General features: G+C 38.9%; 1 long non-coding RNA gene across 1 annotated transcript in view; it reads right to left on the reverse strand.

Annotated features, from left to right (window-relative positions):
• Positions 1–25655, reverse strand: part of LOC129392837 (uncharacterized) — a 580523-nt gene that overhangs the window by 223614 nt on the left and 331254 nt on the right. Inside the window, exon 4 of the long non-coding RNA XR_008619476.1 lies at positions 11204–11355. This is a non-coding gene — a long non-coding RNA (uncharacterized lncRNA). The remainder of the gene's footprint in view (positions 1–11203; positions 11356–25655) is intronic.

Raw genomic sequence — 25655 nt, forward strand, 5'->3', positions numbered from 1 at the left:
TAGAGTGTTCTGCCTATGTTTTCCTCTGAGAGTTTGATAGTGTCTGGCCTTCCATTTAGGTCTTTAATCCATTTTGAGTTTATTTTTGTGTGTGTTGTTAGGGAGTGTTCTAATTTCATTCTTTTACGTGTAGCTGTCCAGTTTTCCCAGCACCACTTATTGAAGAGGCTGTCTTTTCTCCATTGTGTAGTCTTACATCCTTTATCAAAAATAAGGTGACCGGGCTTCCCTGGTGGCGCAGTGGTTGACAGTCTGCCTGCCGATGCAGGGGACACGGGTTCGTGACCCGGTCTGGGAAGATCCCACATGCCGCGGAGCGGCTGGGCCTGTGAGCCGTGGCCGCTGAGGCTGTGCGTCCGGAGCCTGTGCTTCGCAATGGGAGAGGCCACAACAGTGAGAGGCCCGCGTACCGCAAAAAATAAATAAATTTGGTAGTTTGATAGGGACTGCATTGAATCTGTAGATTGCTTTGGGTAGTATAGACATTTTCACAATGTTGATTCTTCCAATCCAAGAACATGCTATATCTCTCCATCTGTTTGTATCATCTTTAATTTCTTTCATCAGTTTCTTATAGTTTTCTGCATACAGGTCTATTTTCTCTTCAGGTAGGTTTATTCCTAGGTATTTTATTCTTTTTGTTGCAATGGTAAATGGGAGTGTTTCCTTAATTTCTCTTTCATACTTTTTATCATTAGTGTATAGGAATGCCAGAGATTTCCGTGCATTAATTTTGTATCCTGCTACTTTACCAAATTCATTGATTAGCTCTAGTAGATTTCCGGTAGCATCTTTAGGATTCTCTATGTAGAGTATCATGTCATCTGCAAACAGTGACAGCTTTACTTCTTCTTTTCAATTTGCATTCCTTTTATTTCTTTTTCTTTTCCGATTGCTGTGGCTAAAACTTCCAAAACTATGTTGAATAATAGTGGTGAGAGTGGGCAAGCTTGTCTTCCTCTTGATCTTAGAGGTAACGATTTCAGTTTTTCACCATTGAGAATGATGTTGGCTGTGCGTTTGTCATATATGGCCCTTATTATCTTGAGGTAAGTTCTCTCTATGTCTACTTTCTGCAGGGTTTTTATCATAAATCGGTGTTGAATTTTGTCAAAAGCTTTTTCTGCATCTATTGAGATGATCATATGGTTTGTTTCCTTCAACTTGTTAATATGGTGTATCACATTGGATGATTTGCGTTGATTGAAGAATCCATGCATTCCTGGGATAAACCCCACTTGATCATGGTGTATGATCCTTTTTCTCTAAATGTTTGATAGAATTCGCCCGTGAAGCCATCTGGTCCTGGGCTTTTGTTTGTTGGAAGGTTTTTAATCAGTCTTAATTTCAGTGCTTGTGATTGGTCTGTTTATATTTTCTATTTCTTCCTGGTTCAGTCTCAGAAGGTTTTGCTTTTCAAAGAATTTGTCCATTTCTTCCAGGTTGTCCACTTTATTCCCATATAGTTGCTTGTAGTAATCTCTCATGATCCTTTGTATTTCTGCAGTGTCAGTTGTATTTCTCCTTTTTCATTTCTAATTCTGTTGATTTGAGTCTTCTCCCTTGTTTTCTTGATGATTCGGGCTAATGGTTTACCAATTTTGTTTATGTTCTCAAAGAACCATCTTTTAGTTTTCTTGATCTTTGCTACTGTTTCCCTCATTTCTTTTTCATTTATTTCTGATCTGATCTTTATGATTTCTTTCTTTCTGCTAACTTTGGGGAATTTTTGTTCTTCTTTCTCTAATTGCTTTAGGTGTAAGGTTAGGTTGTTTATTTGAGATGTTTCTTGTTTCTTGAGGTAGGATTCTATTGCTATAAACTTCCCTCTTAGAACTGCTTTGACTGCATCCCATAGGTTTTGTGTTGTCGTGTCTTCACTGTCATTTTTTTCTAAGTATTTTTTGATTTCTTCTTTGATTTCCTCAGTGATCTCTTGGTTATTTAGTAGTGTATTGTTTAGCCTCCATGTGTTTGTATTTTTGACAGATTTTTTCCTTTAATTGATATCTAGTCTCAAAGCATTGTGGTCAGAAAAGATACCTGATACGATTTCAATTTTCTTAAATTTATCAAGGCTTGATTTGTGACCCAAGATATGATCTATCCTGGAGAATGTTCCACGAGCACTTGAGAAAAAAGTGTATTTTGTTGTTTTTGGATGGAATGTCCTATAAATACCAATTAAGTCCATCTTGTTTAATGTATCATTTAAAGCTTGTGTTTCCTTATTTATTTTCATTTTGGTTGATCTATCCATTGGTGAAAGTGGGGTGTTAAAGTCCCCTACTATGATTGTGTTACCGTCGATTTCCCATTTTATGGCTGTTAGCATTTGCCTTATGTATTGAGGTACTCCTATGTTGGGTGCATAAATATTTACAATTGTTTTATCTTCTACTTGGATTGATCCATGGATCATTATGTAGTGTCTGACCCCTTTTTCTTTTAAATATTGAGACTGACTTAACATCATGGGGTACAGATTTCTCAATATAAAGTGGTCCCTGTTTGTCCTACCCATTCTTATCATGAGTGAATAAATTCAGGATCTTTACAGACCCTCAGGAATAGTAACATCACTGCATCTAAAGGTTAGGATGTCTGGTTGCCACCAGAGGCTCTTCACATCACCCAAATCATTATTTGTACTTAATAAGTGTTTTTTCAATGAGTAAATTGTCATTTTTAACAGATCTGGCAGCAGTACATCTCTTTCTCTTTCAGTGAGTTGAGAGCAGCTGCTCCAGTGAGGTGATTTCTCTGGCAAGGGTTAGTCTCTCAAATATGTTTCCATAATCTACTAGCTGGCTGAACTTGGCCAGTTTTCTGAACCTGACACTGTTGGCCTAAGTGGAATATGACAGCATTTTAGGTTGTTGCTGAATTAATGAATGAGGGCGTAAGGGAGTGGATGCCGTACAGGTTAGGACACCACAACGGTGCCGCATGGTCAACTGCATGGTCAACATGAGCACAAAGCACGTATCACCACACTCACAGTTCTGCAGGCAAATTAGGGTACCCTACACCTGGCTGAGGGCCGTGGGCCAGGTGAGGTTTCTCTGTCCTGTGGTTATTCATTCTGCTGGATCAAGAAAGATACTCAGGGAAGGTCCTTCTCATGCTATGGCAGAACCTCAGAAGAACAAGTCTAATGTATGAGTAACTCTTAAGTCTCTGCTTACCTCACATTGTTAATATGCCATTTAAAGCAGCTCACATAGCTGAGCCCCAAATCGAGAGATAAGGAAGTATGTTCTACCTGCCATGAGGTTACTGTAAGTGCCATGTCTGACCTGAGTTGGGAGGTAGGTTTGAATGGGCTGAACTGTGCTCCCTTCAAATCCGTATGTTGAAGCCCTTCTCCCCAGCGTGACTGTGTTCGGAAACAGGGCCGTTAAGGAGGTAACTAAGGCTAAATAAAGTCCTAAGGGTGAGCCCTAATCCAATAAGATCGATGTCCTTATAAAAAGCAGAAGAGACCCCAGGAGTGTGCTCTTACAGAGGAAAAAGTCATATGAGGACATAGGGAGAAGGCAGATGTCTGCTAGCCAAGGAGGGTGATCTCACAAGAAGAGAACCTGCCAGAACCTTGATCTTGGCCCTCTAGCCTCCAGATGTGTGAGAAGATAAATTTATGTTTTTTAAGTCACCCAGTTTGTGGTATTTCCTATGGCAGCCTTGGAAGGCTAATGCAGAGGGTCCTGGAGATGGGAGTGGAAGGAGGGAATATTTGTTTAATAATAATTCTAAAATATGTTTTACCACTGATATGCAAGTTATTTTCCAAACCCATTTGAGTCTGATGGGAGCAAAGTTTAGAGAACTTTGCCACTTGCTTAAGAACTCACAGTCAGTAGGTGACAGAATAGGCCCTTGAAACAAAGACTTCTTAAGTCAAGCCCTTTACTCTTTTTACTGTATAATTTTTCCCTCAGTAGAATCCTGACTGGTAACATACATGCAACAGTAGAACATTATGTGTATGGGGGATCAATGACCATATTTCCTAGAGCCTTGCTGGGATGATAAAGCACAAAGAATGAAACAAGATATTCAATGAAGTGCAAGCAAGACAAGCTGAATTAAGGGAGGCTAACGTGTGTCTAGGGCTAAGGGGACAAAACTCTAGATTAAGCTTCCATTCCATTACTTAGAAGCAGGATAAGCATAGCATATACCCCAGAGGTTTGTGTGAAAATAAATGAGATAATGTATGTATAAAGAAATAAGTACAATAAGTGTGCATTTATAATACTAAAACAATGATAGTTTTCACTGTTATTTTATTACAATGTTAAATCTGACAGAGCAAATGACACATCCTTGAGTCTGAGAAGCCTTCTCCATGGATGGTGTTTGCATGACTCCTCTACTTTATTTTTAAGAAATTAATAAAAAAGGGAAGTAGCCAAATCTTGCTCATCTCAGAATCATTGCATGTATGTGTATGCATATGCATACACATGTGTGCATGTGTGTATGTCAGTGACCTTAATGATCTCTGCTGTGATCAGAGAAAAAAAATGTGTGGTTTAACTCTTAAGGGCAAGCTGATTTCCAAAGTTCTGAGTTCAGTTCCCCTCAAGATCTACCTCCCTGAATTGTCCTGTCTATGAATATAGTTACAGCTGAATCCCCGCCAACCTCCTCCACACACGTGCCAATACAATCACACACCAACACACATTACATACGTAGACCCCCAACATGTATACCACCCACCACACCAGCACACACACACACTCACACTCTTTCTCTTCTTTTTTACTCACATAACATGTATGATCCTTTACATCTCATTTCACTCATCATATTCTTGGAAAGATTTTCTGACTCCCATTATCAACTTGTGTTTACTATATGCAACGGTTAATTTTATGAGTCAACTTGAGTGGGCTATGGATGCCCAGATATTTGGTTAAACGTTAAGTCTGGGTGTGTAAAAGAGGGTGTTTTGATGAGACAAGCATCTGAATGGGTGACACTGAGCGGAACGGTGGCCCTCCCCAGTGTGGGGGCCATCACCCAGTCTGCTGAGGGTATGAACGGAACAAAAAGGTGGAGAGAAGAAGGAGTCTCTCTTTCTCTACTTGACTTGGCATCCATCCTCATTCGTCCAAAGCAGTCCTGGTTCTCAGACTTCCAGAATCTACACCTGGACTCTACACCATCATCTATCTGGCTCTCAAGACTACAAACTACACCACCGACTTTCTTGGGTCTACAGCTTGCAAAGAGCAGATGGTATACCTTCTCAGCCTCCATGATCCTGTGAGCCAGTACCCTATAATAGATCTCTTTATAGATATATGTTATTGGTTCTCTTTTTCTGGAGACCTCTGACTAATAGCCTGTATTGATTCAATTTTCATATATTTTCAGACTTACACTTGTCTTTTTTAGCCACTAGTCTAAGGGCAGATACATGGTGAATTTTTACTATCATTTTCTCCATACCTATTAAACTGTACTATGCACCATTAATACATAATAGACGCTCAGTAAAAACTTTTAATTAAAAAAAGCTAAGTAATAAATGAATATATTTCTAATTTACATAGAGACTATTGTATTTTAGTCAGAATTTGTAATATAAGTTTATAACAGCTTGGTCTCACTTTTATATAATAAAAAATTCTGAAATCTTCTGATTATAAAAGTAATAGGCATTTATTATATGGATTGAAAATAACGCTAATGAATGTAAAAATATTTAAAAATAAAATTGAAAATCACATTTAGAGTCAGTCTCTGTTACTATTTAATGACTTCCCTCGTAGTATATAATTTATAATTTCACATGATACAGAACTGACATCACAGTACATATTTTATCCTCCTATTTTCAATTAATATTATATCTTGATATTTTCCCATCATTAAAAATTTTGTCCAATATGTTTATGCCTGCATGCGTTAGTCAGTAATAAAATGATTTAGGTGTGTTAATGTAATCATGCCATGATAGGATTAAAATGAATACATTAACAGAATCTTTTCCCCCATATGGATACTTCCTTTAAGCCAAAGTTGTTTATTACCAAAACCACTGGGTGCTTATTCAGTAAGCTGAAGTCAGTTTTCCACAGAAGCTAATATCTTTATCACAGGGATTAATGAAATGGTATACTTAATACCCTCACACAATACTGGACAGCTGATATATGCCAGATGATATAAGTTTCATTCTGTACAAGTTAAGCTGCTATAATATTCACTTAACATATTAATAGGCTCTGTGGATGAGAATAAAGAAGTTAGCAGGCGACAAGTTTTCTGCCCTTGGGTGCGAGCAATCTATTTGAAGGACCAGACATACACATGTGAAATAGTTGTAGAACCCTCCTAGGGAATGAGACTAAGAATGCACAGGGCCGACAGCCAGTAGTGGTGGAATATGGAAGTGGAGAGTCTATCTGGATGGGTACAATCAGAAAGGTTTCCTGGAGAAGCTGGTCTTATCTAGTTCCTGAATAATGGAGTACGGTGGAGGAGTAATATTTACTCAGTGCCTGTTATAACCAGTTCTCATCTCCAATCCTTCAGCATCCTTCCAGAACCAGCAGTGACATTCCCATTTGAACACTGTCTGACTCCAAATCTATGCTCTTTAAATGGCGCCCTTAAAGGGGTAACGAGAATGAAAGGGAGGACAATAGGCAGGGATGGAATAAGCAAAAGCCCAGATAAGCATGGGATCCGGGAGCGAGGTGAGCAGTACACAAGCCAGCACGTCAGAAGCAGAGTGGGGTGGTGCTTTATAATGGTTGAAAGCACAACTGTGATGAGGTTAAATAGACACAGTGGGGTCATACAGTAGGAGATGGTAAAGAACAGAAGATACAACCCCTGAGGATACCTCAGGACACTGATGTCCCGAGTGGTCCCATCATCTTCCTGACTTCAATTTTGTATCTGGTTGACTGAAAACTGCTTAGAAAGAGAAATTAGTTAGAAAAATCTCTATTATTTGGGAAATACCCTAGTATGTGTGTGTGTGTGTGTGTGTGTGTGTGTGTGCGTGAAATCATGAAATCCCATCTTCTCTATTATAGTGAAGATACCGTGAAGATTTTTAATGATAGTGAACTGAAGGCCTTTTATGCACATTAATATTTTTAGTCAAAATGAATCATTTTCATGTTCTATTATGGTGATTAGATATTAAAAGATCTGGTCCTTGCTCTCAGAGTGCTTTAAGCCTGATGGGACAGACAGATTGTGACGGGTGTTATGAAGGTGAGGTGTAGGGCATCATGAAGATACACAAAGCAGTGGTTGATCTAATCATGGAGTTCCAGAAAGTCTCCTGCTAGGAAATGTCAACTGACTTTAGATCTTTAGGAATAATTGCATAATCTGTGCCAAAAGGGAAGGAAGGAAAACTCAGGCAGAGGAGTCTTACATTAGTGTCTTTATAATTTGACACATCAAGGCTCATTTTAGAAAGAAAAACAAAATCAAGATGGGTGAAGTGTGGAGAAGAAGAGAGAACATCACGTCACATGCTATGGAAGGCTCAGCAGGGCTGGATCTTGCACAGCTTGCAAGCCAAGGTAAGAATTTGGCCTGTACCTCAAGAAAAATGAGGAGCCATTGAGTTTTCAGCAGAGCCTTGATATGACCAGATTTGAGTTAAAGGGAAGGGTTAGGATGAAGACAAAGAGTAGAATGAAACGCCAAATGACATTTAGTCATTCAACAACTAGGCAAAGTGGAGCAAGTCACGGAATGTTAGCCATAAGTAGTTGTAAAGGACATTGTTAACATTGTAATAATGTTAAAAAGAGCTGGGTTTTGCACAAGGGTACAGGAGAAATGAGAAAGAATGCAGCTTCTATGCACAATCTACAGGGAGACACAGCATTTCAAATTAATGAGTGCAGCACAGGGTGATAGATGAGGGTATGGAGTAATTAGATTAAGATCAGAGGTACCAGAGTCCACCAAGCTAATTCAGTCAGGTCCTGGCACTTGCCAGGGCTGAGATGTGCAGTCAGTTACCTAATTGCTATCTATGATCCTTACTTTTTATTTTCATAAAATGTGAATAATCATTAACTCCCATTGTATAGAATTTGGGGAAGGATTACATATGATGTAGGTAAAGCAATTAGCACAGAGCATATAATCACCCACGAATGTTAGATGTGACTGTTTTACACAGAATTTCCAGCCCGTTTTTGTTGTAATGTCGCTATTAGAATCATCTTAATTATCGTGGTTTTAAGAGCTTTAATAGACATATTCTTTGGCATAGTGAAGTATTAGTGTGATCCATTTTCTAATATGATTGATTTAGGAATAGGTCAGGGTAAGGGAGGATTTCAGAGAAGATAAAAGATTTGAGGTTGCACCAACCAGGAATTCTACAGAGCCTCTAGTAGCTCAGAAATGAATCTGCTACAGCTAACATTTGTTGAGCTTTAGAAATATTTTGCAATTAATCCTCAAGACAATCATCTGAGATGGATGCTACTATGATCCCCTTTTTATTGGGGAGGAAACTGAGGTGTAGACGGGTTAAGTAATTTACCAGGGAGCATTCAGTTGATAAGCAGAGAAGCTGGAATTTGAACCCTGAGAGTCTCTGGCTCCAAAATGAGCGTGCTTAATGACTAGGTGACCCTGCCTAGGTTACACTACAAAGGACAGTAGTGAAAGTGATTTGAATGACATTGCTATTGGATGAATTTCTGATTTCGGCGTGGGGTGGTATGGGTAATCTCACAACAAAAGACCATTTCCCAAAACAAATTACTGGGGGAACTCATGGAAAGGGATATGACACAAGGGCAGTATTATCATTATTTTTCTTTTTTTGAGGTTTCAGCATGAAAGATGCATCCTGGATTCCACATATCGTGGAGTTTCATGTACTATTCAATCACCAGGGCAAGCAAAGGGAAGCTGCATTCACAGATAGGTCCTGTCTGCAATCAGCCTTGAACTTCCTGTGTCCAGATGAAGAAATGATTTTCTTTGGTAATGCAACATTGGATGCAGACAGATAGCCGAATTATTCCACAGTGCCTGAACGCTCCCCAGCGAAATGACGAAGACTTGAGTCAATTTGATTTGCTCAGAGAACTGCTATTGCTCAAACTAGCCAACCATCATTAACGTTTTGTACGAGGCTGAGGAGTTCAGAGGTCTCTGGGATGAGCAGAGGCTGTGGAATCAGAGGCTACATCCTGCGAGTGTCCTTCAAGGCCAGCTCAAGTGTCATCTCCTGCCCTACTGGGAGCAGCACGAACGGCTGGCAGGACACTTGGTGCGCATGTGGTGCACTTTAGCACCCGTCACAGCACAGTATTAGACTCGCAATCCTCATGGCTCCTCAGTAACACCAGTTTGTGGGTGCTGATGAGAATCATTTAAAAATTTTCCCTACCCAAAGACCCCGAGTTCATGGGAGAAACTGTTTCATATACAACTAGAACGTTACAGCTGGCTGCAGCCCTACTGCGGTTGCTCCCAATTTCCTGCTTGTTCAACCTCCTTCTCCCGCTGACCCAGCTTGCCGCCACTTCTACTAGAACACTGCATGTATAGTCGTACTATGTCCAACTCACCAATTTCCCCTCTGCCCACTCCCATGCCAATGCCCCTGCAAGTCAATTAATCCTTTCAGTGACATAACCACGGTCTGCTCTGTCCTCCTGGGTCCATGGGTCCACCTACACCTATCTCCTCTTCGGTAGGCAGGTGTCTCTGCTTTCTTCCCATTCTCTCATGCAGACGTGTGGGAGAAGGGCCAAGGTGTAGGTGCTGTAGTAGAGCAGGGCTGCCTATTAAGAATTTTACCAATTTACCAGACATGTTAAATAAGTCACGCCAGGGTCCTTTGGGATAGAGCCCACGGCATGCAGAGGATTAAACGAGATGGACTGGGGTTAGGCTTAGGTAGGTTAATGTCCGGCCACACTCCCTGCTCATGATTTCCTCCCCCTTCAGGCCCTCCAACCGTGGCTCTCTGTGCCTAGACTCTAACTCACTTCCAGTGCTCTTTTCTCTCCTGGGCATGCTGTCTCTCCTGACACTCTGCTTTTCATTGGTCCTCCTCACCCTACGTTTTTCAATCAGAGCTTTATAACTCTGAACATCCATGGCCAAGATTCATTTTCTTTCCCATGCTTCTCCTAGAAGCCATGGAAATAAAGGGATGTGGCCAGTCCCACTGGATCGGAGTGAGGAGACTTGGTATCCAGAGAAAATGAAAATTAGTGCGAGTACGAATTTCTCTTTCAAGATGGGGGGAGAGGTCTGACCTCCAATTTTACCATCTAAGAACCACAGTTTATATGAAATACCTCACATGTTTATATAACCAAGAAAACCAGTCACAGTGGCTTCACCCCAGAGAAAGGGAGCAGAGATACAGCATCAATTAAAACTACATGTCAGCACGTCCAAATCTCACCTCCAAACCATACAGCCCTGAATACATCTTTGTTTGTTTTACATCATTATTTACTTGAACTCCTGTTTCTCTACCCACCAACTAGACTGTAAGTGCCTTGCACTCAGTGGCAATATCTTCATTTATATTTGTATTGTCATCTATATCATAGAGGTCACTTGAGGAACATCATCTCTACCATGTGCCTCCCGATGTAAATATTAAATGCAGTTATTTTAGCATTTGACAAAACCAATTATAAAAAGGACATAAGATTTTTTATTACTCAACACTGACAGAGAAGTAAACTGAGGCACAGAGACCATCCCTACCTCAAAGTCAAAGTCACCATAAGTAGAAAATCCTGTCCACAAAAACTGTAGCAAATGACTACCCAGACTCCTTCATCAGGGAAAGCTACCTGTAGTCCACGCATCCATTTATCTGTCCATCCATCCATCTATTCATCCATTCATGCATTTAGTTATCACAAACATACTGGGCATTTATTATGCACCAGGCTATGTGATAGTCACTGATGATATAATATGAGCAAAAAAAAGAAACTGATCTCTACCCTCAAGGAGCCTGAAGTGTGGTGGAAAAACAGATAACCCTCAAATAGTCAAAATGCAGATGCAGCAAATGCACCATGAGGTGGCTACCTGGCGCAAATGCTCAGTAAACGCTTTTTCACTGCACAGACCTGTCAGGCCCTGACTATGTACCCTGATAAGACATCACTCTCCTCTCGAGTCTCAGGCTCCCCTTCCAGCTACACACGTTTCCCCTCACCTCCTTGCCTGCTCCAACGCTGTCATCAGCCAGGGTGAATACGTGGGTACGAGCACGGACTTTTCTTCACTGCTGTGTTGGCCACGGCTTTGATGCTAAGCAAGTGCTGGGGTTCCTCTCCAGTTCCTTAAACTTGTTTTTCTTTCCTGGGCCTGGAAAACAAGTAGAAGAGCAGCGTTAGAACTCTACTGAAGACTTGGTGTGATGGAAATAAGGGTGCCCTCACTTTATGGGATGCTAAAAATGAGTGAATGTTCACTAAATTACTAATTTGTATACTGAATCTGGGGGGTGTCTGTCAAAAGCCAAAGTAGAAATATCAGCTAACATTAGTGGAATGCTCACACCTTCTCAGCTGCCCTTATCAAGTTTTCTGAAGCTTATGGCTGTGACTGTAGAATATAGTTCACATTGTAGCCACAGCTATTTAAATGTTCTCTACATTTGCCACGGTAAAAGTTTTAAGTAACTAAATACAAGTTTAAAAAATAGCAAACACTTCATAGAGGGACTGTTGTTCACCCTTTATCTTTATGTGTCCCCTAAAACCGTTCAATAGCTTAAACACCCAGCCACCCACCCCATCATACACACATACATGTGCACACAAATGCACACACATGGGAATTTAGGATTTTTTTTTAGAAGAAAATCACACAACTATTAGTAGCATCCAAAACTGTGAAACAATATGATAATCTGGTCTCTTCCATGAGGGGATGTTTGTTACAGTTTAATCTTGGGGTCTGATGCGTGGAGGGATAAATTAGGAGTACGGGATTAACAGATACACACCACTGTATATAAAATAGATAAGCAAGAAGGATTTACTGTATAGCACAGGGAACTATATTCAATATATAACCTATAGTGGAAAAGAATCAGAAAAAAATATACATGTAGAACGGAATCACTTTGCTGTACACCTGAAACTAACACAATATTGTAAATCAACTATACTTCAAAACAAAAAAATCTTGGGGTCAGATGGATCTGTACTTCACAATCATGTGGCCCTGGGATGTGACCTTGTTTTCTTGTGTGTCTCAGCTCTCCCATCTCTAAAATTAGGATAACAACCCATATATTTTAAATATGTGATGACACACTTCAAGTTAGTGTCAAGCGGAGTGCTTGATGAGTTTTAGGACTGCAATAAAGTCAGTTCTCTACCACGGATCTGTGTTATTCAGGAAGATAAAGATACTTAAAGCATTCTGACAGCTCAGAGAACATAAGCCAATTAAATTATCTTTTCACTATGACTTTTAAAAACCAAATATGATTTAAAAATGTGAACTTTGTACACATATGCCATGATCTGATTATATGAGGACTTATCTCTTTTAAATGTGTTGGGATCCTAAAGCTGATTTCACTATTTACTCTGTATGAGGCTATTCTGAAGTAGGTGGATAAAGGCATGGGAGGCAACACAATTTGAACAGATAACAAATGTCTCAGACTTTTTTTTTTTTTTTTTTTTTAATGAGGCAGCATGGCATAGTTGGAAAAAAAGGTGGATTGGGGCCAGGAAACTGGATTAAAATTCTGGATTTTCTACGTCCATTAGGCTCGTTGAACAATATTTCTGAATCTCTGATCTCTTTTAGTTAAAAGGAGGTCAAATCACCTGTCTTATAATGTCATGCCAAAGCAGAGAACATAGATGAAGAGCCTAACGCACAGTCACTGCTCAGTGCAGAGCTGCTAAGCTTATACTAGGTTTACGTGCACAATCTACGACAGGTAAAGTCTTACCACTATAACCCTCTCTATGTCTAACTTAGTACATACTTATGTTTCCTGAGAGAAAATTGGTTTGGATAAGGATTTTTGAACATTTATAACATATATTTTAGTTATAAAAAAAGGTACTAAAATGATTGCAGAAATGTATATACACAGGGAAAACATAACTAGACCGTGCCTCAGAATAAATGAGAAGAAGTTCTGTGCATACTTTCCAACATTAAATTGGTAGGTTGAAAGCAGCTATATTGGCTCACTCTTTTAACTTTAAATCGCTCACTCTTAAAATGAGGAAAAATAAATTGTATTTGTCATTCTCCATGCTATTTCTGCCCTTATATGACTTCTTGTTGTATTGTTTGTATGTTTTCTCTACCAAAACGTGAGCAATTTTGACAGGGCAGTCATGTGCTGTGTTTTAGCCATGGAGTCACACAGCTGGGACTGCTTCTAGATACACAATTCACCCACCATGTGGTCTTCGGCAAGTTACTGAAGCTATCTGAACTCCATTTTCTTGATCTGTAAAAGGGAGGCAGATATTTGCATTGAGCTTATAAGGTTGTTGTAGAGACTGAGTGAATTTTACACACTTAGAAATAAGCGTGGCTCATGGCGAGCAAATCAGTAGGAGATAGCTATCACGTCATCTCAAAACGCTCAGCAAAGAGTCGGTAGTCGGTGAATGTTGAATGGTTGAATGAATAAATGAATGAATGAACAAATGAATGCATGACAAATGCAGTACCAGAGGCTTGAAAAAAGTCTGGATTTCAAGTCTGAGATCATTGCATGCCCATACTGTCCTATATGGGGCCTCCCTACTTCAGTTTTTAGAATGGGTTGGCATCGTATAAATAAACTCAGGTATCTTCCACCTCTGATCTTCAAGGATTCTGAGATGAGTGTGAGGGCCCGCTGTTTGAATTCATACTGAGTGTTTCTAAAAAACACACAATGCCTAAGCACTCGTATTTATCAACAGGATGACCTGGGCTTTAGGCCAAATACTCATCGGAAACACTATGTTGAAAACAAATATTTCCAGGAAAGTGATTCTGCAAACTCATATTGAGTGTTGGTTTTGTTCTTCTCTCAGGGCACTTTGATACGAAAAGAGAGAGAGAGAAGAGAGCTTTTCCTCAAAAAACAATTTCTTGGATATTTTCAATCTCATAAATGCTTTTGTTATTTCTGGCAACAACAGAATGAAGAAGCACACAGCATGGGGAGAAGATGCAGCTCCACAGAAACTGCTCCGAGTGTGCGGGCTGTGGCCCCCCACAGAGCGGATGAATGTTTCGTCAGCAGGCACTGCCTTCCCCCAGCCAAGGCTGCGCAAGCGGGCCAAGCGCTGTCTAAATGCTGGAAGATGTGATCTTATGTGAAGAAAAGGTCAAAGAAGCACATCTGAACCCTGTTTCAATGACTAGATTTGCCATGTGGAGAGGCCAGTAAGTGACTCTTCACAGCAAAATCCTCTGCTCCATTCTTGGGATGCACCTGCCTTCTTTACTGATGTCCTGTTTCCTAAAGAGACAGAGCCCTGGCAATAGGCTTTTTCAGGTAATTAGTACCTTCATCTGAAGGAACTGGTGAGATTGAAAGAAAAAGAAGAAAGGGAAAGCAAAGCAATATGGAGGTGCTTGGGTACAAGGTCATGTTCTAAGGATGGTCTTTCAACTACAGGAAAGGATGGACGTAAGCAATGCTAACCCCCTTTCACCAGATCCCTGAATTTAATTGAAGTAAATGTGGCATAACTGCAATGTCAAAAACATCCTACAAGGGAAGGAAAGGGTGCAGTAAACTTAGCATAAATCAGTTTATCACAGTCCATATATGTTTGGGTTTATTGCATGAACAGCAGTGAAGGACTGAAGAAAATTTAAATATTTGCCACAAGCAACTTTATATTTTATAGAAAAATCTTCTAGTGGTATTATAGATTATGCTTAGGAGGAAAGTAGGGGTGAAAGCTGGAGGCAAGGAATACAAAGAGAGTACTGCTGGGATAGTCCAGAAAAGATTTAATAATCAAGATGATGTCCATGTTTGGGCATAGCTGTGGCAAATATTTAGGAGTTATAAGGATGTACAGGACTTAGTTGGTATGGAAATTAAGAGAGTGGGAGGTGAATGTCAGATATAAACTGTAGGTTATTCTTTCTACATCCCTCCTTTTCTTCCTTCTTTCATTCTTTCTAACAGACATTTAGAAAACATTGTATATACCAGATACTGTGTGTGGCAGACTGCAATATACAAAGATGATCTAGACAATAGATTTCATGCCAAATGTTCTTCCAACGAAGTGATGTTGACACTCCTCCATTAAATGATGAGGTCTGTATCGCCTCCCCTTGAATTTGGGCATGGAACAACATTCCATCTAGGTTCTCATGAATATTATGTGACGGGAGTGACTCTGTGTCACTTTTGAGATTAGGTCATAAAAGTTAATATAGCTTGTGCCTGACCCATTCTCTCTCAAGGCAACAGCCCTTAAAATTCAGCCACCATATTGTGAGGAAGCCCAAACCACATGGAGAGGCCAAGAGTCGATGCAGTCCCATCTCAGGTCTCAACTAATAGCATCAACTGGCAGACATGTGAGTGAGTGAGTGAGCCTTCACATGACTCCAGAATGTGAGTCACCTTAGATGGTGCTGAAATATGCAGAGGTGATCTATTCTCCCCAAGCCTTACCTGACTTGCAGATCTCTGAGTAAAATACATATTGTCATTGTTTTAAGCCTTTAATTTTTGAGTAAATATATTAGCAGTTACAGAAACATTCTATCCTATTATGGGATTGCAAAGTTGAATAATACTAATTCTTCCTTCCCAATGAGATAGTCTCATAAATTAGACACATAAACACCCAATAGCACAAGGAGATTAGTACAAAGGAAAACATGTTCAAGGTTAAATGGAGGTGTAACAGAAAGATAACTTTCTTAGTAATTGATGCCTATTTCAGATGCTCACTGCTTACCTGCAAGCACATCCAAAATCTTGGCATATGCCATACTTGATGTTTTAGACAGTATGTCTTGAAGACTCTATACTAAGTGCTGGTAAATATGACCCTTTCTAACAAGGAACCGGCCATTGCTGAGATGTCTCAACAAAAGAGAAAGAAAAGGGATTCCTCCTATATTTATAAATTGCTTGGAAGATACAGTTAAGATTTAAGATCTCACCTCATAGGTCCAAGTGTAGTTGAAACAGACAAGTTTGGATATCCCTTATTGCCTGAAGTCCTATCAACAGCTGACTCTAACAATCCACCCTTGCTAGTATGGATGGAGAATCTGTACACCCTATTCGGCCATTCTGACATGGAAGTGAGCAGGTGTCCTTTGCATGACAGCTCATAAGTCCTGAAGAAACCACAAAACAAACCTCAACATACTATCAAATTTTCTGGGGTCAGGTGCCATAAATATGTACGTAATTTTACCACTGGGACATTAGCCTTTGAATTCACTGTCTTGGCTGTATTTTAGATGACACGTGTTGGACAACTAACACTTGTGCCACAATGGCAAACTGGGGCTCCATTTCCATGAGTGTGTGGATGTCCTATCATAGTGATTAGCATTTTGTTTTAAAAAATAAAAAATTCTTTGCTTTAAGAAGCAGATGGCTAGGATTAGTGTTTTTGCTGTGCATGAGCCCATAAAAGGGATACTGCTTAGTCTGGAGTGGGAGATAGCTTGTCTATTAAGATATAAACTTAGTCTCTCAATAGCCTGAGAGATTTACAAGATGATCACAGTACAATTGAACAGAAAATACTCAAGGGTCTCAAAGTGGATAAAGAGACTCGTTCTGATAGTCAATAATCCAGGGTTACAAGTAGTTTTGTTGAGTGGTTCAATGCAAAGATTTTGGGTCGGATGAACCTGGATTCAAGTTCACGCTTAGTCATTTATTTGTTACCAAGTTACTTGATCTTTAAAAGCCTCATTTAAAAGCAACGGCATGATAACACTATGAGAATGTGGCTTATATTGTTATTATTGTTATCTGGGATGCTGCTAGATGGATGTGACATCACATGCAGGTATGATGTCTGATGAATAGTTTATACGGGAGACAGGGATTCAGGAGTAATGATTGTATAAGATGGAGCTAAAATCATGGGAGTGGGAGAGTCAAAGATCCAGAGATTAAAACAAAAAGAGACTTATTTTATATATCTCTATAGCTACATATTAGCATTATACACGTATCACACAGCATACAAGGGTGGAGTAGAAACGGAAGAGCCAGAAGGACTCAACGCATAGGAAGACACAAAGGAGAGGGGCAAGAACCATGGAAAATTACAAGGAGAGTGTTTCACCTAAAATCTTAAAAAGTAGCAGGTGAAAAAATACCTTATTTGTTATCAGTCCATTCTGCCGCATTCCATTCCGTATTTTCAGTGTGTCTGGGGACCTCTGTATTGTAAGTGGAATATTTATCCTGGCTAATAACAACCGCACAGCAAGCAATTAATCCTTAATATATTGGAAAGGAGCGGCTTCCCAACAGGTAGATATTTCCTAGGTGAGTGGTAGAACAGTTAATCTTTATCGTAAGTCACCAGCATGTTAGGATTATTTATCTTGGAATGGATTCTTGCAACTCCTGCTGTTTTCTTCCTTATATCTAGTAACTGTCACACTGTGTGACGAGGTGGGTCTGTTCTGGCTTGAGGAAGGACCCTATTCAAAGGAGAGGAGGGGTCCATTTCCAAGGAGAGGCGTTTCCTAAAAAAGCCCCGTGGGGGGTTTCTGCCTCTGCATCTTCCTAGAAGAAACCGCGGGATGCCACCTTCATTCATCTCTTGTTCAGAAGGCAATCTTCTGCATGCTATTAGAGATATTCTCATCAGCATGCCTAATTACAAGCCCTGTGAATCACTCTGAAAGAAAAAAAAAATATCTTCCTTACAATAAAGGCAAAAAGAGAGACAAATTAACAATCACTTCCCATGCTAGGGTGTGATAAACTTACTAGCTGGACTGAGAGAGACTGATTCCAGATTTCAATTCCCCCAGTGTTAGGAGGAATGTTCAAAATTGGGAACAGTCAGATTTCTCATTATATTCTTTTCTCACTAAGATAGGCAGTTGAAAGGGAAAATAAAGTCAATATGGTTGGAACTTTAATAAAATAGGGACCCTATTAAATAAATTGGCTTCTAGCCTGGTATCTGCCTTTAATCAAAGAGATGGTCATGTAGAGCCTCTTGACTTCTCTCTTGAAGAGGAGATGTATCAGAAGGTGCTGATGTTATTACTACTGGGGTCCCCTTTCATTATTCTTCCTGAAATTTAGGGTTCATAATTTCAATGAAGCCTTGAGTGAGTTCAGTGCCTGAGCGTGAGCATGGCATAGGGGTCAAATAGTGGCTTCAGAGCACTCTGACCTAACCTATATGAACAAGGTCGTCTGCAAAGGGAGGGAGGACTCTGGCACTGAATCCCTGTTCTGCCTCGTGCTGCCTGTAGGATCCCTGTGCCTCAGTTTCCTTATCTGTAAAATGGGAGTGAAAATAATGGTACCTTCCTCATAACGTCATGAGGTTTAAATGAATGGATGTTTGTTAAATGACATCAGAACTGTGTCTGACACATGATTGTATATAAGTGTTTGCTAAATAAAAAGAAGCCTTAAGCTCCACAAGCCCATGATAACAGCATGACCTTAAGTTGGGGCACTATTGACCAAGTCATTGGGAAGAGTTGATGTTCAAAGCACTTCAGGCATTGATCTTGACCTCTCTTGGCTTCAGGCATTGATCTTACCAAGTCTGGCCCTGCTTGTTGCCAGACTTGATCTTATGCTGAAATAAATGTAAACCATGCCACAGTGGGGCCTGATAGAACTTCTCTTGAATTGACTTATCTGACTACTTTTACTTCTTAGAAAACAGCCACATGGCTTTCCACTCTTCCATATCACAGAGCAGGCAGTGACCAATCCCTCCCACCCAACACCCTTTACAACTTTTCTCTCTCCTTATTACTCACTCACGTCTCAGCTTTTCTTTTTCCTTCCCTTAGAACCTGACGCCACTACAAAACCTGAGGGACTAAAGACATCCCCACATGTATATATTCTACACCCTCCCCCAAACACCTCTTCAAAAATGTCCTTTCCCTCCTCAAAAGGCCTGTCTCTCAGTGTCCATCTCACTGAGATTCCATGAACAGAAGACTGTTTGCTGTTAACTCCTTATTCCTCCTTGACAGACCAACAAGGATAAATGACAGAGATGAGTCTAATTTGGACACATTCAGTATTCATTCATTAAACAAATATTTACTAAGCTCCAAGAAATGTGTTTGGGGAAATAGGCAAATATACATATATATTATTTTCTCCCACTTTCATATAAATGGGAGAAAATTAAGCACACAGTTTCTGTACATGATTTTATTACATTATTTCATGTTGTGATATTTTCAAATTAGTCCTTTAAAAGCTTGTAATAGTTTTACGACAGAGGAATGGATAAAGAAGATACATATATTCAATGAAATATTACTAAGCCATAAAAAGAACAAAATAATGCCATTTGCAGCAACATGGATGGACCTGGAGATTGCCATACTGAGTGAAGTAAGTCAGACAGAGAAAAACAAATGTAATATGATATCACTTATATGTGGAATCTAAAAAAATGGTACAATGGACTTATTTACAAAATAGAAATAGAGTCACAGATGTAGAAAACAAACTTACAGTTACCAGGGGGAGAAGAGGAGAGGGATAAATTGGGATATTGAGATTGACATATACACACTACTATATATAAAATAGATAACTAATAAGGACCTACTGTATAGCACAGGGAACTCTACTCAATACTCTGTAATGACCTATATGGGAAAAGAATCTACAAAAGAGTAGATATATGTATATGTATAACTGATTCACTTTGCTGTACACCTGAAATGAACACAATGTTGTAAATCAACTATACTCCAATAAAAACTTTTTAAAAATTAAAAAAAATAAAAGCTTGTGATGGTTTTAAAATACATCTGTCCATGTATTTACTTCTGTGATCAAAAGTGAGTCTACTCTCCACAGAAATATGGGCAAGGCTTAGAGACTCAACACACAGAGGCTAAAAATAGAAGATGGCGGAAGTGACACTGCATCACTTCTGAGGCTGGATCTTAACAGTCTTACAAGATCTTAGAAGGTCACACAGCTTTCACCGCTATTCCTTGGGATGGTTGCTTCTCAAAACCCAGCTATCATGCTGTGAGGAGATGTGTTCTTGTTGAGAGTCCTAGCTAAAGACCAATCAGGTAGCCAGAGTTCTTCAGAGGATTCTGAGCCCAACCTTCCAGACACTCAGATAACATCACATGGAGCAGAAAGGAGCCATCTGTCCTAACTGCTGATGGATGATCTAAATAAAAGACTGCTGTGACTTTAACCACTGTGTTATGTGGTGGTTTGTTGCATAGTAGGTAACTAGAGCATCCCTGACACCATTTTATATGCCACTCCCCTCCCTTGATCAATAACCCAGATCTCCTCTTTCAGGATCCAAGTTCCATCTCCAATAAAGAGTCCATCCCAAAATTAGCTTAAATATTTTCACTTGCAGGTTTTATGTGCATTTGGGTCAGTGGAGGTTTCTCTGTATTGATAGTGGTAAAGGTCTTAAAAGGCCACACAGATCTCATCTGGCATTCTTTGGGATGATTCCCTTCTCCATACAACTTTGACTCTGAGTAATTCCTCCCTTGAAAGTCTTTGGCAGGTACCTTCCTCTATCAGGCAATGACAAGAATGCGGCACTTAGAGTCAAAAGAACTTTCTGTGTATCACCTCTACCATGCCTTCTGAGTTTTTTATTTCTCAGCCTCTATTTCTCAATTTCTAAAATGATATTAAGTTAATCTACACTAAAATGTATTTGAGAGTTTATATGAAAGCGATTTCAACCGTGAAAAGTACTATACAAATTTTAGATATCACTATTTTTGTTAAAGATATATGTATCTTAATGACATGTTAGCAATATCAAGGGGATATTTTAGGGCAGTAATTAACAAATTTATTAGAGATTCCAAAGTGGCCACTGTGTTTTTACAGTTCTAATCCAATGTAATAAATGCTACAGGTGCAACTGATGAAAATAAAGTTTACCCTGTATTAATATGCTTGCACATTTTACTGCTGCCTTTGAAAATAGATTTCTATTTTAATTTGGAAACAGATGTTTGGAATATATTTTAAAATGAGTTGAACAGCGTTTATTCATGAGGAATTTTGATCTTGTGACAGCTGAAGTTAATATTGACCATACTGAAATTCCATAACAGGCCCAGTATTTGAAAGCCACGGTGATTCTAAAGGTGTCAGTAATTTAGTTATTATCATTAGCACAAGCCTCCAGGGGACATTATAATTGCAGATCATAATGACAGAACATTTATAACACTGTTCATTAATACATTATTTAATGCAAACCTATGAAAAATGTAATTGCTGTTAAATGAAGGGTACCAGATAACATTCCAAGAGATTTAATTTGTAATAAAAATAGGGCTGCTTTATGTTTGAGGGTATGGAGTAGTCTGGGGGAATATTAGGTATAGGAGGAGTTTTTAAATATGAAAATCACTTTAGTACCTAGTAGTTTCAGCCACTTGCATCATAAAAAATAGTATTTAGCAATTCAGTATGGCATAGTTTTACAAATATAGATTCTGGAGAACAATTTCTCCACTATTAATTAGCTATATGCAATTGGGCAGATTGTTTAACCTACCTGGGCCTAAGTTCCCTTATCTTCAAAATTGAGTAATCAGAGCTGTACCCACCACCAGTCCCTCCCATTAGTAAACTTGCACAAGCCTCTTAGATAGCCTCATCCACCAGAGGGCAGACAGCAGAAGCAAGAAGAACTACAATCCTGCAGCCTGTGGAACAAAAACCACATTCACAGAAAGACAGACAAGATGAAAAGGCAGAGGGCTATGTACCAGATGAAAGAACAAGATAAAACCCCAGAAAAACAACTAAATGAAGTGGAGATAGGCAACCTTACAGAAAAAGAATTCAGAATAATGATAGTGAAGATGACCCAGGACCTCGGAAAAAGAATGGAGGCAAAGATCGAGAAGATGCAAGAAATGTTTCACAAAGACCTAGAAGAATTAAAGAACAAACAAACAGAGAGGAACAATACAATAGCTGAAATGAAAACTACACTAGAAGGAATCAATAGCAGAATAACTGAGGCAGAAGAATGGATAAGTGACCGGGAAGACAGAATGGTGGAATTCAGGGCTGTGGAACAGCATAAAGAAAAAAAAATGAAAAGAAAGGAAGACAGCCTAAGAGACCTCTGGGACAACATTAAACGCAACAACATTCACATTATAGGGGTCCCAGAAGGAGAAGAAAGAGAGAGAGAGAAGACCCGAGAAAATATATGAAGAGATTATAGTCGAAAACTTCCCTAACATGGGAAAGGAATAGCCACCCAAGTCCAGGAAGTCAGAGTCCCATACAGGATAAACCCAAGGAAAAACATGCCAAGACATGTTTGAATGGAATATGCCAAGACATGCCAAGACACAGAGTAATCAAACTGGCAAAAATTAAAGACAAAGAAAAATTATTGAAAGCAGCAAGGGAAAAATGACAAATAACATACAAGGGAACTCCCATAAGGTTAACAGATGATTTCTCAGCAGAAACTCTACAAGCAGGAAGGGAGTGGTATGACATATTTAAAGTGATGAAACGGAACAACCTACAACCAAGATTACTACACCCGGCAAGGATCTCATTCAGATTCGACGGAGAAATCAAAAGCTTTACAGACAAGCAAAAGTTAAGAGAATTCAGCACCACGAAACCAGCTCTACAACAAATGCTAAGGGAACTTCTCTAAGTGGGAAACACAAGAGAAGAAAAGGACCTGCAAAAACAAACCCAAAACAATTAAGAAAATGGTAATAGGAACATACTTATCGATGATTAACTTAAATATGAATGGATTAAATGCTCCAACCAAAAGATGCAGGCTCGCTGAATGGATACAAAAAGAAGACCCATATATATGATGTCTACAAATGACCAACTTCAGACCTAGGGACACATACAGACTGAAAGCAAGGTGATGGAAAAAGATATTCCATTCAAATGGAAATCAAAAGAAAGCTGGAGTAGCAATACTCATATCAGATAAAGTAGACTTGAAAATAAAGAATGTTACAAGAGATAAGGAAGGACACTACATAATGATCAAGTGATCAATCCAAGAAGAAGATATAACAATTATAAATATATATGCACCCAACACAGGAGCACCTCAATACGTAAGGAGACTGCTAACAGCTATAAAAGAGGAAATCGACAGTAACACAATATTAGTGGAGGACTTTAACACCTCACTTACACAAATGGGCAGATCATCCAGACAGAAAATTAATAAGGAAACACAAGCCTTAAGTTACACAATAGACCAGATAGACTTAATTGATATTTATAGGACATTCCATGCGAAAACAGCAGATTACACTTTCTTCTCAAGTGCACATGGAACATTCTCCAGGATAGATCACATCTTCAGTCACAAATCAAGCCTCAGTAAATTTAAGAAAATTGAAATCATATCAAGCATCTTTTCTGACCACAACGCTATGAGATTAGAAATCAATTACAGGGAAAAAAAAGCATAAAAAACACAAACACATGGAGGCTAAACAATACGTTACTAAACAACCAAGAGATCACTGAAGAAATCAAAAAGGAAATCAAACTCCAAAACCTATGGGATACAGTAAAAGCAGTTCTAAGAGGGAAGTTTATAGCAATACAATCCTACCTCAAGAAACAACAAATATCTCAAATAAACAACCTAACCTTACACCTAAAGGAACTAGAGAAAGAAGAGCAAACAAAACCCAAAGTTAGTAGAAGGAAAGAAATCATAAAGATCAGAGCAGAAATAAATGAAATAGAAACAAATAAGACAATAGCAAAAATCAATAAAACTAAAACCTGGTTCTTTGAGAAGATAAACAAAACTGATAAACCATTAGCCAGACTCATCAGGAAGAAGAGGGAGAGGACTCAATCAATAAAATTAGAAATGAGAAAGGAGACGTTACAACAGACACCGCAGAAATAAAAAGCATCCTAAGAGACTACTACGAGTAACTGTATGCCAAAAAAATGGACAACCTGGAAGAAATGGACAAATTCTTAGAAAGGTATAACCTCCCAAGACTGAAGCAGGAAGAAATAGAAAATATAAACAGACAAATCACAAGGAATGAAATTGAAACTGTCATTAAAAATCTTCCAACAAACAAAAGTCCAGGACCAGATGGCTTCACAGGTGAATTCTATCAAACATTTAGAGAAGAGCTAACACCCAACCTTCTCAAACTTTTCCAAAAAATTGCAGAGGAAGGAATACTCTCAAACTCATTCTATGAGGCCACCATCACCCTGATACCCAAACCAGACAAAGATACTACAAAAAAAGAAAATTACAGATCAATATCACTGATGAATATAGATGCAAAAATCCTCAATAAGATACTAGCAAACAGAATCCAACAGCACATTAAAAGGATCATACACCATGATCCAGTGGGATTTATCCCAGGGATGCAAGGATTCTTCAATATACGCATATCAGTTGATGTGATACACCATACTAACAAATTGAAGAAGAAAAACCATATAAACATCTCAATAGATGCAGAAAAAGCTTTTGACAAAATTCAACACCCATTAATGATAAAAACTCTGCAGAAAGTGGGCATAGAGGGAACCTAAGTTAACATAATAAAGGTAATATACCTACAGCAAACATCATTCTCAATGGTGAAAAAATGAAAACATTTCCTCTAAGATCAGGAACAAGACAAGGATGTCCACTCTCATCACTATTATTCAGCATAGTTTTGGAAGTCCTAGCCACGGCAATTAGAGAAGAAAACGAAATAAAAGAAATACAAATTGAAAAGAAGTAAAACTGTCACTGTTTGCAGATGACAAGATACTATACATAGAGAATCGTAAAGATGCCACCAGAAAACTACTAGAGCTAATCAATGAATTTTGTAAAGTTGTAGGATACAAAATTAATGCACAGAAATCTCTTGCATTCCTATACACTAATGATGAAAAATCTGAAAGATAAATTAAGGACACACTCCCATTTACTATTGCAACAAACAGAATAAAATACCTAGGAATAAACCTACCTAGGGAGACAAAAGGCCTGTATGCAGAAATTATAAGACAGTGCTGAAAAAAATTAAAATGATACAAACAGATGGAGAGCTATACCATGTTCTTGGACTGGAAGAATCAATATTGTGAAAATGACTATATTACCCATAGCAATCTATAAATACAATGCAATTCCTATCAAATCACCAATGGCATTTCTTACAGAACTAGAACAAAAAACCTTAAAATTTGTATGGAGACACAAAAGACCCCAAAGAGCCAAAGTGGTTTTGAGGGAAAAAAACGGAGCTGGAGGAATCAGGCTCCTGGATTTCAGATTATACTACAAAGCTACAGTAATCAAGACAATATGGTACTGGCACAAAAACAAATATAGATCAATGGAAAAGGATAGAAAGCTCAGAGACAAATCCATGCACCTATGGTCAACTAATCTATAGCAAAGGAGGAAAGGATA

Source organism: Physeter macrocephalus, chromosome 15, assembly GCF_002837175.3.
Source record: "Physeter macrocephalus isolate SW-GA chromosome 15, ASM283717v5, whole genome shotgun sequence".
Lineage (NCBI taxonomy): Eukaryota > Metazoa > Chordata > Mammalia > Artiodactyla > Physeteridae > Physeter > Physeter macrocephalus.